Here is a 17,017-nt window from a genome sequence, read left to right on the forward strand (position 1 = left end):
GCAGCCAAACACATCAGGGTGGCAGTGAGGTGTGTCTTGCTCAGCGTGAGCGTGTGTGACCCGCCTGGCATGGTGGTCATAATCACCTGGCATGTGTGTGCCTGTGGTGTGGTGCACTTGGTCGCTTACCCACATGGGTGTGCGGGGATGGATGATGGACGTGTGAAGTATATGTGCACACGTGACCTCCAGAGTCGAAATGTGATTCAAGTCCAAGTCTTGTGACTCAGCACAGCCCTGGGGAACAGTCCTTCCTTAACTAAACTCAGAGGATGGTGGCAGCTCACTGAGCTGGAAGTTCATGTGCCAGGTGCCAACACGACCCAGTGGTAGGGCCAGAGTTCCGGCTCTGCCTGGCAGAGGGGAAAGCGAGGCTCCTAGACACTAAGCGATGTGGCCGAGTCACAAGCTGAGATGTGGGGAGGCTGGACTTGAACCAAATTTTCTGCTTGTCTACGTGGCCTCACATAGCGCTGGGGGGCATTGGAAGGCTACACTCTGCACACACACGTGTGGTGTGTGTGTATAAGGTATGTGTGTGGGAGTGTGTGCAGGGGTGTGTGTGCAGGGTGTGTGTGTGGGGGTGTGTGCAAGGGTGTGTGGGGTGTGTGTGTAGGGTGTGTGTAGGGTGTGTGTGCATGGGTGTGCATGTAGGGTGTGTGTGCAGGGGTGTGTGCAGGGGTGTGTGTGTGGGGAGGTGTGTGTAGGGTGTGTGCAAGGGTGTATGTAGGGTGTGTGTGCAAGGGTGTGTGTGTAGGGTGTGTGTGCAGGGGTGTGTGTGGGGGTGTGTGTAGGGTGTGTGTGCAGGGGTGTGTGTAGGTTGTGTGTGTAGGGTGTGTGTGCAGGGGTGTGTGTGTGTGGGGTGTGTGTAGGGTGTGTGTGCAGGGGTGTGTGCAGGGGTGTGTGTGTGGGGTGTGTGTGTAGGGTGTGTGTGCAAAGGTGTGTGTGTAGGGTGTGTGTGCAGGGGTGCATGTGTAGGGTGTGTGTGCAGGAATGTGTGTGTAGGGTGTGTGTGCAGGGGTGTGTGCAGGGGTGTGTGCAGGGGTGTGTGTGGGGTGTGTGTGTGTGCAAGGGTGTGTGTAGGGTGTGTGTGCAGGGATATGTGTGTAGGGTGTGTGTAGGGTGTGTGTGCAAGGGTGTGTGTGTAGGGTGTGTGTGCAAGGGTGTGTGGGGGGGTGTGTGTGTAGGGTGTGTGTGCAGGGCTGTGTGTATGGTGTGTGTGCAGGGATGTGTGTGCAGGGGTGTGTGTAGGGTGTGTGTGCAGGGGTGTGTGTGGGTGTGTGTGTGTAGGGTGTGTGTGCAAGGGTGTGTGTAGGGTGTGTGTGTAGGATGTGTGTGCTGGGTGTGTGTGCAGGGTGTGTGTGCAGGGTGTGTGTGCAAGGTGTCTGTGCATGGGTGTGTGTGCAGGGTGTGTGTGCAGCGATGTGTGTGTGGAGGAGCGTGTGCACGCAGGCCAGTTGCATGGGCTCGCCCAGACTCCCGGGCTCCGGCAGGCCCACCCCCGTGCACTAACTGCCTCCAGCTCCCGGGCGGCGGGGCCTGCCTCTCGCTTCTCCAAAGCAGCGTCTGCAGCAGCCACGGTCACAGCCCAGGGGACGCACCGCCTCCCCGTTTGTCCTGCCGCCGTGCTGCCCGGGCTGGTCCGGGCCGCCACTGGCAGGCGGGTTTCCTGCCCCCCACCCCTGGCCCCGCGCCTTTGTGGCCGGCTTTGCTGCACCTGCTTCCTTCTCATTTGATGCCAAACCCCCAGATGAGGGGGGCTCCCCAGGCTCTTCCGGCCGCGCCAGCCCAGGGCTGGGGTGGGGACCCTGTATGAGCGCAAGCTGGCGAAGGGCGGCAGCAGCTCAGAGAGACGTCCCGGGCTCCTTGCCTGCCCTCACCCCCCCTTGTCCTAGCGGATCTTTCAGTCTGTCCTGAAGTCAGGGTCCCCTAGGACCTCAGGCTCTGGCCAGAGGTCGCCTAGGCACTGCAAAAGGAAGAGGAAGCCCTCCCACTCTCAGCTGATGGGACCCGCCTCCTCCCTGCGCTCCTGGTCCTCACCTCCCTTTCTGCATCTCTGGTGGGAGAGTCCCCCCAACCTGGAGCTCAGGGCAGTCCCGCTTCCTGGGCCCGCCCAGCCCCTCCGGCCCCCCAGCTGCAGGCCTCCCTTGCACAATTTTCTCACATGAGCGCTGTCTTGCTGTCCTCCCCCCAGGGAGTCTTTGATCCAACTTAGGCCCCAAGCCAAAAAGTCACTAAAAGAAGGCACAGCCAAGGAGAGGGGAAAATTGCCCTTCTGACGGGACAGACTTAAACACCGCCACACGCCAAGGCTCTGGCCTCCCCAGGAGCTCAGGGGAGCTTCTGGGGGTGGGCGTCGGTGGGTGGGGGTGGGCATAGGCTGGGGATGCCACCTAGCTGGGAGCCCAGCTTCATCCCTGACTCGAGCTGAGGGCCAGCCCCTGGGGATGCCGCCTGGCCCCTGGCGCGGAGCAGCTCCGGTGAGGGGGGCCTCCTGAGGGCCCCACGGCTCCACGGCTCGCGCGTGTGTTTGGGGGGACACCGACCTGCGCCCTTCGCAGGACAGATGACCCCCTGAGGCCTGGGAGCGGTGACCCGCCCGGTGCCACAGAGTAGCTGGGGCAGCCCTGGCTGTTCCCACGCCCCCTGCAGCCCCCAGGCTAAGGGAGGCAGTGCAGATTCAAGGCAGCAGCCCTCGGAGGTGGCGCTCCCGTCTCGCCGTGTCAGCCCCTTGCTGCAGAAGCTGAGGCCTGGAGTGGGCTCTCTGGCAGGAAGGGGGCTGAAACACTCGGCTCATGTTCCTCCCTGCAACCTGCCCAAACCAAGTAGTTGGTGCTTTTTTTTTTTTTTTTTTCCACTTTGGCTGTTTTCGGCATCTTAGTTCCCTACACGGGGATCGAACCAGCGCCCTCGGGGGCGGAAGCACAGTCTTCATCACTGGACCTCCCTTCAGAGGAAGTCCCGGAAACTAAGCAGCTGCATGTGCGGGTGCTAACCGAAAAGATGCACGCAGTGAGAGTCGCAAGTTAAGTGATATTTGGGGCAAAAAGAGGACTGTAGTCCGGGAGACAGCACCTCAGATGCTCTGAGAGAGAGCTCCACAGAGACAGAGGGGGAAGGTCAAGATATAAGATGTAGGTGAAGGGGAGTCCAGTGCAATCGAGGACTCATTTTACAAAAGGCTTTCTGCCAGGCACGAGGAGCTGATGTCGCCGGGAAGGGATTTAGAGCTTCTCTAGAAACGAGGAGACGCGAGGATGAGGGTCACGAACTCTTCCTGCAAACATCGAGCTGTCTAAAGACCTGCTCCACCGGATTCCCCGGGCACAGAGCACCTCCCTGCAGCCTGGACCCTCAGCGGGTGTTGAAGGGTGCAGTTGCCACAGGGCAGATGGCAAACACCTTGCTGTTCAGTTGCTGGCAGTGCTCTTGGCGGGCGCCCATTCGTAGCTGACAGGACCTAGTGCCCTGGGTCTTCAGCACATGATCCCAGTTGCTTTTTACAACAAACTGGCAGCTTAGGCCCCCCTATTACCCTCCCATTTACAGATGAGTGAGTTGGGATGGCAAGGGACAGACCCAGGGTCACACGTGGGTCTGGTACACGGTGGGACTCAGACCTGGGGCATCTGACCCCACTGTCCACGGCCTCTGACGCAGGCCGCCCTTCGCTGCTCCCCCAGCATGCCGGTGGGAAGGTGCGCGCTCTCTCTGCAGGGCGCCTGGCGCGTCACGGGTGCCCAGAGGCCGTGGCACGGAATCGAGACCTGGTACACTGAGCAGATGCAGCAGCAGGGCGCTGGTGGAGACGTCATGGGGGAGACGGAAGGGGCGGAGGCTGAAGCAGTGGTCAGGGCGTCCCGGTGGCTCAGACAGTGCAGAGTCCGCCTGCAGTGCAGGAGACCTGGGTTCAACTCCTGGGGCCAGAAGACTGCCCTGGAGAAGAAAATGGCAACCCAGTCCAGTATTCTTGCCTGCAGAATCCCATGAACAGAGGAGCCTGGTGGGCTGCAGTCCGTGGGGTCACAAGAGTTGGATACGACCGAGTGACTACTGCTAGTCCTGTGAATAATCCCGAGTGCAGCTTAAGGGTCTGCTGCGGTTATGGGAGGCGCGACCCCAGAACATGCAGTTTGTCTGCTCAGGAGGAGGGACAGGCCGGGGGCTGTGAGGAGGAGGTCAGGACCCTTCAGGGAGTAGCCAAGCAGAGTGCAGGGGTCTGTCAGGGAGACCCAGCTGGGCAGCGGCAGGAGACCCTATAGGCTGAACGAGGCAGCCAGCGGCTGGACGGCTTCCTCCAGGCACTGCAACCAGCTGGGGGTGACCGAGAGACGCCCGGCTCTTGTGGCTTCCTCTGTCCCCCAGCCACAGCCGTCCCCGGCCTCTGGAGCTTCTGCTGAGAGCCTGCCCCCATCACCTGCGCCCCACAGGAGCATCATGTTCCCAGAGGGGAGTCAAGGCGGGCCCCCCAGCCTGACACTGCCCCTTCTCGAAGCCGCCTCCGGGCCCCACACGGCCCCCTGCTCTCCCGACCTCTGTGTGACACCAGACGGGACCAGGCCTCTCAGAGAGACCCACTCCTCCACCAGGGACAGGGGAGCTGAGCCTGGGTGGGTTGCCAGGGCAACAGCAGCCCCCAGGGAGGCAGGCCTGATGGCTGAGCGGAGGCGGGGAGCTGGGTGCTGGGGACTCACAGCCCAGCCTCCTTCATGCTTAAGTGCTGTCAGCCGATGTGTGTGCGTGTGCATGCCTCAGTGTGCAAGCAGGAGTGTGTAATGGGGTGTGTGTGCCCTGGTGCGTGTCTCTCTGGAACCATAGGCTCGATGCTGCGGGGAAAGGAGAGGGGAGGGGAGGCGAGGGCCGGGAGGGGAGGAGAGGGCCGGGAGGGGAGGAGAGGGCTGGGAGGGAGGACGCCTCGGGAACCTGTCCCGTCTCCGGGATGCAGTTCCCTGTGTAGATGAGGAAGCTGGGCACAGGGAGAAGGCGCTTCCCCGGGCCTCCCGGCTCTGAGCCCAGGCTCTGCGCCTGAGCCCTCTGCCCCAATCACGCATTTCCCTCTGTCCTGATGGACCATGTGCCTGGTCCTCTTGAGCGGAGCTCCAGGCTCACTGGCCATCCCTGCTCCTGGGGCAGGTTTGGGGCCTCTGTGTGGAGGCCCCAGGCCGATAAAGCGCCTGTGCAGGGCAGAGCCTGGGCCCGTGGGGCTGAGGGTCTGGGGGAGGTGGTCGGGGAAAGGGCACTGGGTGCTGGGCTGGACCCCACCCGGTCAGCTGAGCACTGGAGGCTGAGGGTCCTGAGTTCCCTGGGTTCCTCCTGCTGTGCCCCCATCACCAGGAGGGGCGCCTGGGCAGCCCCTGACCTGCAGCCTCATCGGAGGCCAGGCTACTTCCCCACCCGGCTCGGTGGGAAGAGCCGGGGACAGAGGGTGGGTCAGGCTTCCCACCCCAGCTGCTCACCAGCCTCGTGACCCAGGGGACATTTCTTATCTCCTCCTAAGCCTTGGACTTTTCACCTGTAACAGGGCGCCCACCAGACCGCCGGGGCTGCCGCTGCGAAGTACCCGACATGGGGCTTAGACAGCAGACCGTCATTTTCTCAGAGGTCCAGAGGCTGGACGTCCAAGAGCAGGGCGTGGCAGGGCTGGTCCCGGGGCTTGCAGACGGCTGCCTCCTCCCCAGGTCCTCAGCGGTCCTCCCATGGGTCCTCATTGGTCCTCCCCCGATCCTCAGCGGTCCTCCCCCAGGTCCCCAGCGGTCCTCCCCGGATACTCGGCGGTCCTCCCCCGGATCCTCTACGGTCCTCCCCCAGATCCTCCCCCAGATCCTCAGCTGTCCTCCCCGGGACCCCAGCGGTCCTCCCTCGGTCCTCATTGGTCCTCCCCTGGTCCTCGGTCCTCCCCCGGGTCCTCAGCCGTCCTCCCCGGGTCCTCAGCGGTCCCCCCCGGGTCCTCGGCAATCCTCCCCCGGGTCCTCAGGGGTCCTCCCCCGGGTCCTCGGCGATCCTCCCCCGGGTTCTCGGCGGTCCTCCCCCTGTTGGTGGCTGTCCTCACCTCCTTTCTTGTCTCCCTGTCAGCTTGGTTGTGTCCACCCGCACGGCTTCGTATAGACGGTTCACGGCTTCAAGGCCCCGTCTCTAAACGCGATCACACTCAGGTCCCGGGGCGGGCCCTCAGCACGGGAATTTGGGGGTGGTTGTGCGGTCGCTAAGGCGTCGAGCTCTCTGTGGCTCCGGGGACCGCAGCCCAGCAGGCCTCCCTGCCCCCCACTCTCTCCGGGGTTTGCTCGCGTTCACGTCCACTCGGTCACGGGTGCCATCCCGCCGTCTCATCCCCGGGGGCTACAGCTCAGCCCCTGCAGGTGCGATAGGAGCGGCAACCTCAGCGCTTTGCTGTGACCGTTGCTCACCGCAGAGCACGGCCTGGCCTGGGGTCGTCACACATCGTGTCCGTGACCCTCACGCCCGCGGGGAGCACAGGCCCGCGCCGCTGGGGGATGGGGGGGCCCAGGGCTTGGGGCGTGGCCTGGGTGGGCCCTTGGCTGGGGCGCAGCTTTCTCAAGCCTGCCCTGTCCACTCCACTGCAGGGAAGGGCAGGCGTGCACCGTTTCCAAGGGCGGTTTTCACACCCCCGGACCAGCGGGCACAGCCCGGCCTTAGCGCGAGTGGGGCACGTAGCAGAGCCCTGCACTTCCTGGACGGGGAAACTGAGTCACGGGGAAGCCGTCACTGCAGCAGGGGCTGGGGTGCACCGGGGCTGCAGGCCAGCCTGTGTGTCCGGAGCCCGGGGCGGGAGAAGAGGTGGGCCTGGCCTGAGCAAGGGAAGGGTCCCGGGCCCCGCCTGCAGCCCCGCCCCCGGACCCGCCCACCGAGCAGCCGCCTCCGGAGCCGGCAGCAAGGACGGGCTGGGCTCCTGAAACCATTCCTAAAAAGGAATCAGGCTGCAGAGGCCCGGGCTATTTTTAGACAATTGTGTTGAAAAATTCCCAGAGTACATGCGGCATCATGCATTTTCTTCTTCGGGAAGAGAGTGGAGAGGGAACGAACGGATGCCCCCTCCACTGGGAGGGTCCCTGCAGCGCAGAGCCTGCAGTGCGGAGCCCAGGGCCTCGGGCCAGGGTGGGGCTCCCCTCCGCCCCTTCTCGTCCTGGGTTTTCAGGGGGCCGGGGGCCACGATCACCCCTTGTTACGAGTGAGGAGACTGAGGCCATTGGCCCTTGTCCTCATCCTCAGTCTTTACTTAAAAGAAAAAAAGCTTAACTTTTTTTTTCTATTCCTTTAAAAATAGTTTGTTGGAATATAGTTGATTTACCATGCTGTGTTAGTGTCCGGGGCAGCAGTGACCCGGTCGTGCATATTACCTGCGCATCTATTCTTCAGGTTTTTCTCCCATGTAGGCCATTACAGGCTATGGAGCGGGGTTCCCCGAGCTGCGCTTCTTCGTCCTCCGTTTTATATACAATGATGTGCATATGGGGCTTCCCTGGTGGCTCAGCAAGAATCTGCCTGAGATGCAGGAGACCTGGGTTCGATCCCCGGGTCGGGAAGATCCCCCGGAGGAGGGCGTGGCAGCCCACTCCAGCATCCTTGCCTGGAGAATCCCATGGACAGAGGAGCCTGGGGGCGACAGTCCCGGGGCCACGATACAGCTGGACATGATTTAGTGCCTGAACAGCAAGCAGTGTGTCTAACTCACTTCCAACCTCCAGATTTATCCCTTCTGCCCCCACGCTGCTTTCCCCACTGGTAACTGTAGATTTGTTTCTTACATCTGTGACTCATTTTTTTAAAAAAAAACTCTTAAAATGATACAAATGGACTTATTTACAAAAACAAAAGCAGACGCACAGACTTACAGAACAAGCTTATGGCGGCCAGAGGGGAAGGATGGGATTCTGGGAGGGACATGGACACACCGCTGTGTTTAAAGTGGATGACCAGCAAGGACCTGCTGTATAACACGGAATTCTGCTCAACGTTGTGGGCCAGCCTGGACGGGAGGGGAGCTTGGGCGAGAAAGGATACATGTATGTGTGTGGCTGAGTCCTTTCTCTGTTCACCTGTTCACCTGAAACTATCACAGCATTGTTAATCAGCTATACTCCCACATAAGTTAAAAAAAAACAAACAGCTTTATTGGGAGTATAATTGACGCACAGTAGGCTGCATGTAATTAAATACTTCAACTTGATACCACCTTCGTTTAAACCAATGGGGCCAGCACCGCAGTTCAGACCATGAGCACAGCCATCAGCCCTTAGGCCCCGCCCCTCTCTGCAAGCCCACCCCCCACCCCCGCCCCCGCCCCCGCCCCCGCCCCCCATTCCCTCCTGCCCCCGAAACCTCGCGTCTGCTTTCTGTAGCTGACTTGCTTGCATTTTGCAGTAGTTTCTGTAAATGGAATCCCACAGTGGGCTCTCTTTTTATGACTGGCTTCATCATCGTTCCGTCGCAATACACACACGCTGTCCTGTGTATCAATAGCCCGTTCCTTTTTATTACCCGACGATCTCGTTTTGTGAATGGACTGCGGTTTGTTTCCCCATTCACGTGTCGGTGCATGCTTGAGCTGTCTCCAGTTTGGGGCTATATGAATAAAGCAGCTCTGGACATTCACGGACAAGTCTGTGTTTGGACAGATATTTCCTTTATGGTAAATACACAAGAGAGGAATTTCTATGTTTAACTTTAAAAGAAACTGCCAAACTGTTTTCCAAGGTGGCGGCACGGTTTTACATTCCCACCAGCAATACCCAAGGGCTCCAGTTTCTTCGCTGTGGAGCCAGCGCTTGCTCTCGTCTGTCTTCTGGATTCCAGACGCGCTAGCGGGTGTGAAGTGGTATCTCGTGGTGATTTTGATTTTCACTTCCCTCATGACTAAGGATGTTGAACATCTTTCCGTGCACTTGTTGGCCCAGATTGCACTTCTTCCTTAAATAAGTGTTTAATTTGGGGATAGTTTTAGATTTAGTAAAAAGTTGCAAAGATAACATACTCATACACTGCTCACCCAGTTTCCTCTAATACTAACCCCTTATATCACCTGGGATATTTGTCACAACTAAGGAACCAGCATTGCTATATTGCCATTAATTACTGTCTAATTTTTTTCAGAGCTCACCGGTCCGTTACACTGGTCGGAACCGACACCACATCATAGCCTCCTGTTTCCATACACTTCTCTGGTTTGGGTCACTTTCTCTGACTTTCCTTGTTTTCTACGCTTTTGACAGATTTGAGAAGTATTGTTAGGTATTTTGTAGAAAGGGCTTCAAACTGGGTTTCTCTGATGTTTTCTCATGATCGGGGTGGTGGGTTTGGGGACCAAGAGCCTTCTCTTCCCTTGGTATCGAGGTGCCGGCTGTCCGCGTGACCGGCACTGGTGATGACCTGATCGCCAGGTCAAGGCGCTGTCTGCCAGCTTTTCCCACTGTTGCTGTTTTCCTCTTTTCAGACTCTGCTCTTTGGAAAGGAGCTGCTGGGTCCAGCCAGCACTTAAGCTCCCTAAGCCTCACTTAGATTTGAGCGCCTTCTGTGCCAGGCCCTCACGCTGATACTCCTTTAACCCTCAGCTCCACCACGGTCCCTCTGGGAGAGGCACCAGTTACCCCTAAACTCAGCAACGATTAGGGTTACAAAGGATGGTCATTCAAAGCTTTTCTCACCCATTTAACAGATGAGGCAGGTGAGGCCCATAGAGAGAGGTGACTCACTTATCACAGAGGTAGTCTTGGGGCCCTGGGCCAGGGCAGAGGTCTAGAAGGGTGCCCTCCCTGGTCCGGAGCAGGCATCTGCTGGTACACGAGTGGGGCATGTGGGGATTGAAGGGCACAGACCTGCTTGTGATTCGGTTTCTCTATGAGCAGAGAAGAGTCGTCAGGACACGTGTGCCGCCCAGGTGCCTGCCCAACAAGCCCCCCTCCACCCTGCCGGGAGTCTGGAATGCCCCCAAACTGGCCATACAGCGGAGCAGAGGCTGGCTCCACGCAACCCTCCGAGTGCGGAGGGCCCGCAGTAGGCAGACACGGTCACAGCCTGCAAGGTGAGTGAAAACCGGGAGGGCGGTTTATTCACGCATGTCAAGGGCATCAGGCATGTTAATGGTTCTGCTCTGGTTCCCTCAGGGAGGCCATGGATGGGTCGTGGAGTTGGATCCTGGATGGAATACAGGTTTTGCTCTTTCGAGAGTCCCTTTACTACCTCGAGTCTCAGTTTTCTAATTTATAAAATGAGGGTGGATTTGAGAAATGCTTTTTTTTGGTGAAATGGGTGGTGTTAAAGTGTGGACCAATCCACCATCCCTATCCTATGGGTGGATAGGCTAGCAAAATTGTACAGGTGCCTCTCACGTGCCCAGTAGCCCCCAGCCCTGCATACCTAGGACCAAACCGCCGTCTAGTTCTGTGTCCGGATGCCTCTGAGGTTTCTGATCCCTGGTCAGACTAGGGGTGGGGGAAGCTGAATCCTGCTGTCGGAATCCTGCTGCGTCCGCTCTAGTGCACTCCCACAGGTGATGCCAGGGAACAGGGCCAGCCCGTGAAGACTGGGCGCCCGCATTGGCCCCCGCTTGCTGACGGAACGCTCCTTGTCGCTCAGTGTCACCACCTCACAGAGGGGCCCCCTGGCCACCGACAAAACAACCACCCACCCGTCGCTTAGAACTTGCTCCCAGCAGTGCCACCTACCCAATAATTAGTTCAGTTATGCACCCCGCTGCTGTCTGCCTCCCTAAGTCCCACCTAGGCTGTGAAATCCCAGGCCCACAGGAAGTGCCCGAAATTCGGTGTCTAATGAAGGACGTCACCCCTGGGACTCAGCTCCGCAGCAGGCAGGGCGCCCAGGGACCTGGGGAGTCTGGGCGGGGCTCTCCTTGCCCGGCAGCTGCACCCTCCTGGAGCCGCTGGGTCAGCAGAGCTGGGGTGAAGCTCCGTCTGGAATGCCCTCCTTCCGGCCGCGGCCTTGGGCTGCGGCCTGGGGAGGGAAGAGAAACCCACTGGAGCCGACAGGCGTGTTAAATGGCACCGACGACGGGGCGCATGTGTCTGCCGAGAGCAGGGCTGCTTCTGCACACACCCGAGATCTTTGCAGTGGCTTTGTCCTGCCCATTTGACGATGAGAAAACTGAGACTCAGAAGTAGGGACCCCTCCCCGCAAGGTTCTTTGGGGAGTGGGAGTCCGGGGCCAGATTCCAACCCCAGAGCCCGAGGCCATGGACACGGGCCTGCCTCGGGCTGCCACAGACACAGGATCTGGGCAGCAAAGGCGGGGCATCAGCGGTGGCGCTAGGGCGGCCCTGTGGGCAGGGGGCCCAGCCCAAGCCGCCAGCCTCCTCGGGCGGAGAGGGGAGGCCGTGAGTCTTCCTCTGGCTGCAGACAGTCCTGTGAGGAGGCGGGGACGGAGCCCCCGTCCCTCAGCCTGGCCCCCCTCGCCCAGGCAGCATGCTTCCTCGGGGTTACGGTACAGCTCACGGCCTGGGAGGCCGAGTGGCACCCCACGTGAGACAGGCCCTGCAGGCCCTTCCCCCGGGGTGACGTGAAGGGTGGGGCTGGCACTCCAGCCAGACCTGTGAGACCCGCCGCCCTGGGGTCACCAGGAAGCCCTATTGTCCTGACCAGCTGGAGACCGAGGAGGCAGGGGCGGCCGGCTGGGGCTCCTGGTGCCAGCAGACAGGCGCACGGTGTCCCATCAGCCAGGCAGCCCTCCCTGCGGCTGGCTCCATGCTGGCCCGAGCCTCTGGGGGCCTGGCCCCCGGGTCCCCACGGTTGCCTGCTGACCCACTCCCCAGCTGGAAGGGCAAGCTGAGCGGGGGCCCTGGGCTCAGAGGGCTGGTGACTCGGGTCGCCCCAGGCAGGCACAGAGCTGGGACGGGTCCCCGGGGTGTGGCCCCAGAGACCCCCGAGGCACCCCCGCCTGCCCCAGATGCTGGCGGCCGGCCCTTCCCGGTCCCATCCGGCCGTGGCAGGGTGGGGGCGGCAGGAATGAGCTGACCGCAAGCGGGGGGAAGGCTGGCAGCGGGGACGGTGGCCGTGCTGAGCATCCATCTCAGGGGAGCGGCCGTCTGTCTGTCCACTTGGCAGGAGACTGGGGTCCCCCGACCCAGCAGGTCGTCTGAACCCAGACAGGACCTCACGGGCTCAGGAACTGTGGCCCAGGGCGTTGGGCGCTTCCAGAGAGGAGCGGGTGAGGGCTGAGCGGCCAGTGGCCATTCCCAATGCGGCCAGTGCCCCCTGCTGGGGCGGGGGCGGGCAGGGAGGAGTCGGGCAGGGTAGGACGGGGGGCTGTGCAGAGAGGGGGTTCCTGGTGGGAGGAGAGACAGGGATGAGGGGGAGGCGGGGATGGGGGGAGGCAGGGACGGGGCCGTCCTGCCGCCCCCTCAGCTGGTGTCCGCTGGGCTGGGGGAGCTGGGGTGGGCTGTGGGGCCTGGCCAGGCTGCAGAGAGGGTGAGAGTCTGCCCCAGGTGCCCGGAGCCGACAGCGTGAGGGCTGATCTCCAGAGAGCGGGGCAGGACCTCCTGGAGGCAAAGGGACGGGCCACCCTGGGATGACACATGACCCCTGAGGAGCTCGGGGGACCGTGCGGAGGAGTCGGGGGCTCACACAGCCCCTAGTCTCCCCTGCAGGCAGGGAAGGGCCGGGGGCGGAGGTCTCCCCTCCCACTGGGTGGCCCTGAGCCCACACCCTCCGCGGCCGGACAGTGAGCCAGCCCCGAGGTCCTCCCCTTGAAGGAAGGCCTCCCCGCCCCTCACTCTGCCCCCCGCCGGCCCCCCTGCCCTGTCCCCTCCAGCTCAAGGGGGATGCTGAGCCCTGGCCTCAGGGCCCGGTGCTGGGACTGTAGGAACCGCGGCCCCGACGGCCCTGGCTCCAGCCTGGTCAGCAGGCCTCTCTGCCGACACGCGGTGGGTGCCTTCTCAGGAACGGCCGCGGCCCGCGGCCCCCTCGCTCTGCAATGAGCTGCAGGCCTCCCTCCGCTCTTGACGCCCCGCCAACCTGGCCTTCCCCGCTCTCTGCCCAAACAGCTCGCCTCAGCCAGGGCTGCCACAACAAACCTAACCACAGCCTGGGTGGCTGTAACAGCAGAATTGCTCTTTCTCGCAGCTCTGAAGGCCGGACAACCGTCAGGAGACGGACAGCTTCGGCGAGAGGCCTGGCGAGAGGCCTCCTGCTGGCTCCCTGCCGGCGGCCTCAGCCGTGTGTGAGCTCTCTGTGTCTCTCCTTATGGGGCCACTAACCCTACTGGGTCAGGGGCCCTTCCTTCTGACCTGATTTAACCTTAATTACTTCCTTGGAGGAGCCATCTCCAAATACACACACTGGGGGTTAGGGCTTCAACAAATGCATTTGGGAGGGCGCACAATTCAATTGGGGGCTTCCCAGGGGGCTCAGTAGGAAAGGACCCGCCTGCCAATGCAGGAGATGCCAGAGATGTGGGTTTGATCCCCGGGTCGGGAAGATCCCTGGAGGGGGAAATGGCGACCCACTCCAGTGTTCTCGCCTGGAGAATCCCATGGACAGAGGAGCCTGGTGGATTACAGTCCATGGGGTCACAAAGAGTCAGACGTAGCTGGGAACACACACACTCAAGTCAATCCATAGCTGGGAGCACACACACACACACACACACACACACACACACGGCAACCCACAGGATAACTCTTGCCCGGATCGTTGCAGATGTCTGTGGGGCAAACCCAAGGGTCACTTCCTAGATGTGCCCTACTGGAACGATGGGCACGAACACAGCCAACCAGCCACCCTCTCCTCCTGAAAACTGAGTCTTCAGTTGGCCTCCGAGTCTCCAGTCTCCTCTGGCGCTAGGAGGTCCCAGCCTGGCTTCAGGGTGGGGTCCACCTTGCCCGGCTCTCCCCACGTCGTTTGGGGTTGGGGGCGCGTGACTCAGGCCTGGCTTGGCTCATCCTCCACTCACTCGCATGCCGCATTTTAGCCTGAATGCCACAGCTAAAAAGACCCTACGTGCCGTAAGAGCCGCCGTGCCGCCACTCAGACCTGCTGCAGACAGACTGAAAAAAGAATAGAGGGTCCTCGGGGCTGTCAGAGGGCCTTCCTGGGGGCTCAGCTGGTGAAGAATCCGCCTGCAACGCAGGAGACCTGGGTTCCATCCTGGGTTGGGAAGGTCCTGGAGAAGGGAAACGCTGCCCACGCCAGTGTTCTGGCCTGGAGAATTCCAGGGACAGTAGAGTCCACGGGGTCCCAGAGAGTTGGACGCGGCTGAGAGCTTTCACTTTCAAGGCTGTGAGCGAGTGGATCACAGGGCTTGAGGTAGAAGCAGGGAAACACCGCAGCGCGTGGGGGCTGGGTCATGGCGCTGGGAGAGGTGGAGACGCCTCAGATGGGATTTGCGGAGAAATGACAGGATTTCCTGAACGGTAGAAGGCAGAGGGGGAGGGTGGGGTTAAGGACAAGGAGAGGCAGTTAGGAGTTCCCACGTGGAGAGTGACGAGTCTGGCGATACTTCCCCATGCTTCTCAGGCCCCATTCAAGCACAAGTGATGGAAACCTACACTGCTGGCTCTAAGTGAAACAGACAGCGTACTGGTCCCCAGGATGGAAAGCTCTGGGGCTTTAGTTCTCAGTGATGACCTGGAGTCTCTCTACTGCCCCACCATTGGCTCCGAGCTGGCATCAGTTCCAGGCAGGCCATTCCATGCCACCAAATCGCTACCAGCAGGCCCAAGCTGGCATCTCAACAGGATGTCAAACCCAACAGAAAAAGAAGCTTTTTCCTAACATTTCTGTAACACAAGTCCTAGAGGGGCCTTCCATTGGCTAAGCTTGGACCAAGCATCCAAACCCAGTTCAGTTCAGTTCAGTCCATTTCAGTCACTCAGTCATGTCCAACTCTTTTTGACCCCATGAACCACAGCACGCCAGGCCTCCCTGTCCATCACCAACTCCTGGAGTTCACCCAAACCTATGTCTATTGGGTCAGTGATGCCATCCAACCATCTCATCCTCTGTCATCCCCTTCTCCTCCTGCCCCCAATCCCTCCCAGCATCAGAGTCTTTTGAAATGAGTCAGCTCTTCAGATCAGGTGGCCAAAGTATTGGAGTTTCAGCTTCGGCATCAGTCCTTCCAAAGAACACCCAGGACTGATCTCCTTTAGGATGGGCTGGTTGGATCTCCTTGCAGTCCAAGGGACTCTCAAGAGTCTTTTCCAACACCACAGTTCAAAAGCATCAATTCTTCAGCACTCAGCTTTCCTTATAGTACAACTCTCACATCCATACATGACCACTGGAAAAACCATAGCCTTGACTAGACGGACCTTTGTCAGTAAGGTAATGTCTCTGCTTTATAATATGCTGTCTAGGTTGGTCATAACTTTAAATTTCATGGCTGGAATCACCATCTGCAGTGATTTTGAAGCCCCCCAAAATAAAGTCTCTCACTGTTTCCACAGTTTCCTCATCTATTTCCTATGAAGTGATGGGACCGGATGCCATGATCTTCATTTTCTGAATGTTGAGCTTTAAGCCAACTTTTTCATTCTCCTCTTTCACTTTCTTCAAGAGGCTTTTTAGTTCCTCTTCACTTTCTGCCATAAGGGTGGTGTCATCTCCATATCTGAGGTTATTGATATTCCTCCCAGCAATCTTGATTCCAGTTTGTGCTTCTTCCAGTCCAGCGTTTCTCATGATGTACTCTGCATATAAGTTAAATAAACACGGTGACAATATACAGCCTTGACGTACTCCTTTTCCTATTTGAAACCAGTCTGTTGTTCCATGTCCAGTTCTAACTGCTGCTTCCTGACCTGCATACAGGTTTCTCAAGAGGCAGGTCAGGTGGTCTGGTACTCCCATCTCTTTCAGAATTTTCCACACTTTCTTATGATCCACACAGTCAAAGGCTTTGGCATAGTCAATAAAGCAGAAATAGATGTTTTTCTGGAACTCTCTTGGTTTTTTGATGATCCAGCGGATGTTGGCAATTTGATCTCTGGTTCCTCTGCCTTTTCTAAAACCAGCTTGAACATCTGGAAGTTCACGGTTCACGTATTGCTGAAGCCTAGCTTGGAGAATTTTGAGCATTACTTTACTAGCGTGTGAGATGAGTGCAATTGTGCGGTAGTTTGAGCATTCTTTGGCATTGCCTTTCTTTGGAATTGGAATGAAAACTGACCTTTTCCAGTCCTGTGGCCACTGCTGAGTTTTCCAAATTTGCTGGCATTTGCAGCACTTTCACAGCATCATCTTTTAGGACTTGAAACAGCTCAACTGGAATTTCATCACCTCCACTAGCTTTGTTGGTAGCGATGCTTCCTGAGACCCACTTGACTTCACATTCCAGGATGTCTGGCTCTAGGTGAGTGATCACACCATCGTGATTATCTGGGTCGTGAAGATCTTGTTTGTACGGTTCTTCCGTGTATTCTTGGCACCTCTTCTTAATATCTTCTGCCTCTGTCAGGTCCATACCATTTCTGTCCTTTACTGAGCCCATCTTACCATCACTAAAGTATAAGGCTCTATGGTTCTGGATGAAAAGACTGGACCTTCGAGTTCACCCTTGAGCCATGTGGATGGAGACTGGGCTCTCCTGAGAGGTGGGATGCTCTGGAGGGGACGATGCCGGACAGGCAGGCAGGAACCATCAGCACGGTCTGGTGTGCACAGGATTTTCCAAGGTTAAGTCCTGGCACGGAGCTGGCCTGGGAGAGAGTGGCTGGTATGGAAAGTGGACCGTTATCCTCGGGGGGTGGGCCTGGTCTCCTGCCTTCTCAGTCCTGAGCTGGGGAGGGGTCTGCCACCACAGTTCTGCACAGGATCTCAGGCTGGGCGCTCACCCTCTAGCCAGGGCTACCCACTGCCCCGCTGGGCACCGTTTCTGGCCAGTGCCTCACACCGCAAGTCCCATGACTATGACCACCCACGGGAGGCTGCCTGCAGTGGCAGTGCTGAGATTGGGATGCCTACCTGCCCTGCCCACAGGGAGCTTTTGCCTGCAGTCTCTCCCCAGACATTAGCTGCACCCTTACCAGCCTGCTCAGTGAGTCAGGGAGGTC

The sequence above is a fragment of the Ovis canadensis genome, chromosome 7, assembly GCF_042477335.2.
Source record: "Ovis canadensis isolate MfBH-ARS-UI-01 breed Bighorn chromosome 7, ARS-UI_OviCan_v2, whole genome shotgun sequence".
Classification (NCBI taxonomy): Eukaryota; Metazoa; Chordata; class Mammalia; order Artiodactyla; family Bovidae; genus Ovis; species Ovis canadensis.